General features: G+C 54.9%; 1 protein-coding gene across 7 annotated transcripts in view; it reads right to left on the bottom strand.

The window, feature by feature from the left end:
• Positions 1-4,365, bottom strand: part of KAT6B (lysine acetyltransferase 6B) — a 182,773-nt gene extending 178,408 nt beyond the window's left edge. For 3 of the 7 annotated variants that reach the window (XM_081244734.1, XM_081244733.1, XM_081244728.1), the window contains exon 1: positions 2,866-3,177. The gene's annotated coding sequence lies outside the window, so the exon portion shown is untranslated. Of the gene's footprint in view, positions 1-2,865; positions 3,178-3,788; positions 3,811-3,970; positions 4,229-4,284 lie in introns of those variants that run through there. The other 4 variants (XM_081244731.1, XM_081244729.1, XM_081244732.1 and 1 more) reach the window with 4 other exon arrangements.
• Positions 4,366-6,000: the final 1,635 nt, after the last annotated feature.

Raw genomic sequence — 6,000 nt, forward strand, 5'->3', positions numbered from 1 at the left:
GTGCTATACTACTAATTACACTAGGACAACAGGCATAAACCAGCATAAACGGTCACGCTGCCTGTGAACCAGCAGTTCCATTCCTAGCTGTACACCTCAGAGAGACTGTGCACGTGCGCAACAGATGATGGATATGGGAACACTCACAGCAGCTTAGTTCACAATTTCCCAACACTAGAAACAACGCAAATAGCCAGCAAGAGTGGAATGGATGATACAAAAATTGTGGAAGATTGTGGGAGTCCTAAAAAAAGGTGCTTAAAGGTGCTTTGTAAATGCAAATTAAAGCATTACAGGGAAGAAATATCCCTTCCTCACACTTCTCCCATCCACTAGTCATTTACTGTTCTATAAGCAAAGATGGATCACTACAGCTCACACATCCCTGCTTTCATAAAACAATTCCTTTTCTCTCGCTTGACAAAAATTCAGGCATCCGTATACACGGTATGCACGAAAACTGAAACTATTGTGTCAAGAACTATCTAAGAGACTGAAAAGTCACCTGTGAGGAACCCTGGCATTTAGTAAAGCTATATCGGTTGGCTACGTCTTTTAACTGGTATTCGAAAGTCCATGAAAGTTTCTGAAGTACATTAACATTATTTATGGAACTTTCTCAACTACCTTCCAATACTCACCCTATTTTACCTTTCATTCCTGTTATGCCTTACATCTGGCAAGTAGTGCAGAGAGAAACATTTGGTGTAACGGCAATGACATAATATCCACTCTACTCAGAGGCCTGGGTTTGGCTGGTAGGCAAATTTCAACGGACCGTGTCATTACCACCAGCCAGTCATTCTCCTAAGTTCCTTTTTTAATGTTAAAACCTTCCTCTGCCTCTATCTTTTCTTCTGCTTTTTTTCTTTAATCATCACTTCACCTTCTCAACCTTCAACCCTAAGTATAAGTTCTCAGGTAAGAATCTTATCCTTTACTGAAACATGCATTATGCTTTCTGTCTTAAAAACATGAAAAAAAAAACCTGCCCCAATTCATTTTGATAAATGTGTTAAGAATTTATGAATAAAAAAAAAGAATGGAGGGCTTCCCTGGTGGCGCAGTGGTTAAGAACCCGCCTGCCAATGCAAGGGACACGGGTTCAAGCCCTGGTCCGGGAAGATCCCACATGCCGCGGAGCACCTAAGCCCGTGCGCCACAACTACTGAGCCTGCGCTCCAGGACCTTGAGCCACAACTAATGAGCCTGCGTGCCACAACTACTGAAGCCCGCGCGCCTAGAGCCCGTGCTCCACAACAAGAGAAGTCACCACGATGAGAAGCCCGCGTACCACAACAAAGAGCAGCCCCCGCTCCAAGCAACTAACGAAAGCCCGAGTGCAGCAACGAATACCCAATGCAGCCAAAAATAAATACATACATAAATAAATAAATTGATTAAAAAAAAAAAAGGAATGGAGTGTTTTACTTCAGGGCTATCCCAGAAAATCTAGGGTACACAAGACAGGAAGAATGTACTTCACTCATAGTCATACAAAACAAACAAGCCAACAAACACACACCTTTTTTGGAGTACCACATAACTATCCCAACATTCCCATTATCTACTCCCACCTCCTGTCCCTATATGGAAAAGTCTTCATATACTCTTTCTCTTTACCTTGAATTTCTGGGCACCTCCACCCCCAACTTCTTTCATTGGTTCTCTTTTCCTATTTTCCACGTTTGTAATCTAACCCCTCCTCTGCCTTTGCCCCTTGTCTCACACCACTCCCTGCACTCACCTCAGACCAAAGTACTTACAAATTCAAAACTACACAATGCCCTTTCCCGAGGTAGTACACAGGGAGCCTCCTTCTGAGACAGACACCCTGTTCCCCCTTTCCTGACCCCAGCTCAAGTTACACCCAAGAAATCCAGCCTATCAAACAACCCTATATTCCAAACTAACACCTTTGCTGCCCCATCCTCACTCTGGGTGCAGTCTAAATCACATTGACCCAGCCCCACCCATCTTTCTTCACACCTGTCACCCGTTCCAATCCCCTGACCCCATGAGATTTTCTGCTAGATATATTTTGCATATATCTAAGTTCTAAGTAGCCTCACTTCACATTTAAGTCTGCTGTGCTGTCTTACCTTTCAGAGACTCCCAAGAATATCGGTCCCATCCCTCCATGTTTTTTTTAATGCTTCCTATTCCCCAAAGCTAGCAAACCTTCCTATTCCAACATTCCGATTCACCCACATACCTCCTTCCCACCACAGTAACTGTACTTGTTTCTCAGTTTCCCCAATACTTCCTCCAATCCAATATCTACTCTACATCTCTTTCTCAACACTACTCCACATCTACCACACCCAAATCCATTCTTACTCTGCCCCCAGATAACTGCAATCTCACCCTTCTGCACCATTTCACCTGCCCTTCGGTCCCCCTTCCACATCTCCAATTTTGCACTCTTCCCACTCTCCACTCTGCACCTGCCTGCACACCTCCAGTTTCCCCTCCCATCCACCCCCTCACTGGGAGTGTACTTCCCAGACGCTCACTGCCCCCCCCACCGTTCCTACTGGGTCTCTCCCACTCAGAAAACCCCTCCAAACCCCCGCCTTCCGACCACCCGAGCCCCGCCCCCACCCCGTATCGCCCCGCCCCCTCCACCCTCAAGCCCCGCCCCTTGCCCTGGAGGCCCCGGTGAGGGGCGGGGCCTGTCCCTCCTCCCCTTTCCCCCGCCCCCTACCGTCACGCTCACGGGCAGCCTGACCCCGAGCGGCCCCGCGGTGACCCTCGCGCAGAGGCCTGTGGGAGGGGCGTCACAAGCCCCCGATTTCCCCCCCCCGCCCGCTCCCCTCCCGCCCAGTCTCCTCCCCCTGGGAACGCGCGGGGTGGGTGACAGACCTGGCCGCGCGCTACCGCCACCGCACCTGCCGGGGGCGCTGCCGCTGCTTGAGAAAGAAGCCGCGGCTGCCGCCTGGAGGAGGTGCCGTCGCCTCCGCCACCGCTGCCGCCGCCGCCAGGGGTAGGAGCTAAGCCGCCGCCATTTTGTGTCCCCCTGTTGTTGTCGTTGACATGAATCCGACATGACACTGATTACAGCCCAATGGAGTCTCATTAAACCCGAGCCGCGGCCCCGCCCCGGCGCTGCTCCATTGGGCTAGACCGCAGACACTTAGGGCCACCCGTTGGCCTAAGGGTCTGTCCGTCACCCACACAGTAACCACTCTGCAGCCCATTGGGGTAGGACCCTGCCGGTCATCTCGCCTCCGCATAGCCCCACCCCTCGACCCATCAGCCCCCCCTCCGGTACCACCCCGGGGGAGGGTCCACTGCCAGTACCAATCAACAGACCTCTGGGCCCGCCTCTTGTGGGCACCTATTGGTCTAGCCCTTTTTCTCTCTCCCAGACACCGCGCCACCTCCACTTCCACCTACCCGCCCCTTCTACCTCTAGAAATGGATTGGGTCTACTCGCAGGAGAGGCACTTGGCCTTATTGGCTGCAGACAACGCCAATCAGAGGACCTATTTCCCTCTCCCCTCCCCCACAACCCCAAAGCCCCTAGCCCGCAGCTAAAGTTTGTGTGAGAGCTGATCGCTGGCGGCGGCCGCAGGATTTAGGGGTGGGCGCGGGCGGGCGCGCGCGGGCGGGCACGCGAAGTTAAAATTCGAGGTTCTCAGTCGCCAGCTCCTGCGGTGGAGCGCGCGGACGGGTGCGCCTCCTGGAGCGTTCCATCCCGCCCCCTCCTCCACCCTCTCCCGTCCCGTCCCGGGCGACTACTCGCCCGCCCCCTGGCTCGCATCCTTAACCCCACGCACCCCTACCCTGCAAGCCTCAGGCCGGGTGCTGGCAGTACGATGTAGCTGCACCCTCCTCGCCATCCCATGCCGAGGGGGAGCAAGCCCTTACCCGCCGGGCGTGCACCCCCCCGGCTGCACACTCGCCAGTGTCTGCAAGCACGTGCACCGTTTGCCGCTCCCTCCAGCCACCCCGGTCCCCGGCTAACCTCGCCTGCAGCCCGGCCAATCGCTTGCTGCCCTTTGTTGCTGCAGCCCGGGTCTCCCCGCTGCCTTCCTCAGCCTCCGCCTCGTCCTTTGCCAGCCGCCCGGGTCCGCAGCGCCGCGCTCCCCCCGCCCGGGACCCACCGCCGCCGCCTCCTTCTCCTCCTCCGCCTCCTCCTCCTCGGCTCCGGGCTGCAGCGCACAGAGCCCGAGGCAGCGCCGCCCAGCCCCGCTCCCCCCGCGCCGCCAGCTAGCCCGCCCGGCCCGGCCGGGGGCGCAGCCTGGACCCCGCCCGCCCCAGTCCCCGCCCCGGGGGTACCTGCCTCCGCCCTGGGGGGCTCCGCTTGCCGCCCTCGGGGGAGGGCGGGGATGCCGGTGTCCGCGGGAGGATGGGGACGCCTGGGCCGTTTGGGGCGGGGAGTGTGCCCGCCAGGGCTGGGACTGAGAGGTGCGGTCCTCGCCAACGCGCCCCCCCTCCCGCCGCTGTGGGCCCCAAACTTCGTCCTCCGCCCGGGCCTTGTACCCTCGGGCGATCGCGGCAGTTTTGGGGTGGGGGATGCCTCAGGAGCTGTGTCTACCCTGATCAGGAGGAAGAGGGAGCAGTGACATTCAGCGACTGCGGACAGGGCACGGCGGCGGCATCCTTGGGTGGGAGTGGGGATGTCACACGCGGGCTGGAGGGGGAAGCTGCCCCTCAAGATGCCCTCTCCCGGCCTGCGAGGAGCTGGAGAGCTCTAAGCTGCGTTCTCAGTGCTTTCTTGGGCGGTGTAGCCGGATGGCAGAGGGGCTGGGGGGCGGGGGGAGACGGCTGGGGGGCCCTTCCCCCTCTCCTCTAGCCAGCGCTAGAAGGAAGGCTGATGGCGAAGTTCGGTTTTCCAGGCTTCCCCTGGGCCCCCCGAGTTCCTGAGGCCCACAAGAGGGAGGCTGGGGACTCCTCTGGCCGCCCAGGCGAGGCCACTCTGACGCTGCCCACATGCCTCCCATCGCCCTCCAGACTGTGAAGAGAGAGTCCCTCGTTCTTCCCGGAGATGGGTGGGATGCTGGCAGGGGAAACCTCTGAAAATAGAAAAAGTAGGCTCGAGAAATGGCTCCTACAGAGTTTGAGTACGAAGTTTCCCTTCCGAGGCGCCATTTCTTGGTGAGGGGGAGGAGAACTATGGCTTTGTAAAAGAACCAAGTTTTAGGCCTGGTGGCCTAGGTGGAAAACCACCTGTTGACTGAAGTCTGTCCCAGAGCTATCTTGGGCCCTGGCAGGGTGACACATGGTCCCAGGGAGAGGAGTCCCCTGGTTGACTCTAGCATCCTCATGGCACTGACACGGCAACAGCAGCATCTTCAACTTCCCATTAGAAACCACTGTACAGACTAGGTAGGTACTTTGTTAGAGCAACTTATCTCAAACAAAACAAGCAGCACAGCCCAGTCATCAAATGCAGAGCTCAACACACACTTCACTTTTTAAAGATGGTCTGCTTCTCTGGAGTGTGAGCTGCCCCTACTGATATGCTTCCTGGCAGCAAGGTGAGAAAGGAGCTAAGACAAAGGGCACAGAGTTGGAGGAAAGGATAGAAAAAGGGAGAGGAGGGGGAGCAGAAGAGTTGTAATACTACACTCAAAACTGTCACCGGTTCCATTATAGATCCCTTTTATAGGTGTTTTATTACTTGGTTGTTAGTTTTTAAAACACAAACCTCTTTAGATTAAATCTTGACATTCACGGGCTCAGCTCGGGGAAACAAAACACAGGGAAAGCTCCACCATCCGCCATTGGCTTGGCTACTTTTGAGTTACATTACTGATAAAACAAACAAGCAGCAGGTTGGGTTTCCTCAGAGTCTCTACCTCTTTTATTTAGTATCTTCAGTAGCTGACTCAAGGTGAATTTTTACAAGCCATTAGTTTATAATTCAGTCTAGTTCATTTAGGTATTTCAAAGAGAAGGACATTTATAAGGTGTGCTTTTTTTTATAATGCAGGTGCTGGGATTTTTATTCCCCAAGAAATTACTAAGTAAACTTGAGAATCCTGGCACACA

The sequence above is a fragment of the Mesoplodon bidens genome, assembly GCF_964165515.1.
Source record: "Mesoplodon bidens genome assembly, chromosome: 1".
Classification (NCBI taxonomy): domain Eukaryota; kingdom Metazoa; phylum Chordata; class Mammalia; order Artiodactyla; family Ziphiidae; genus Mesoplodon; species Mesoplodon bidens.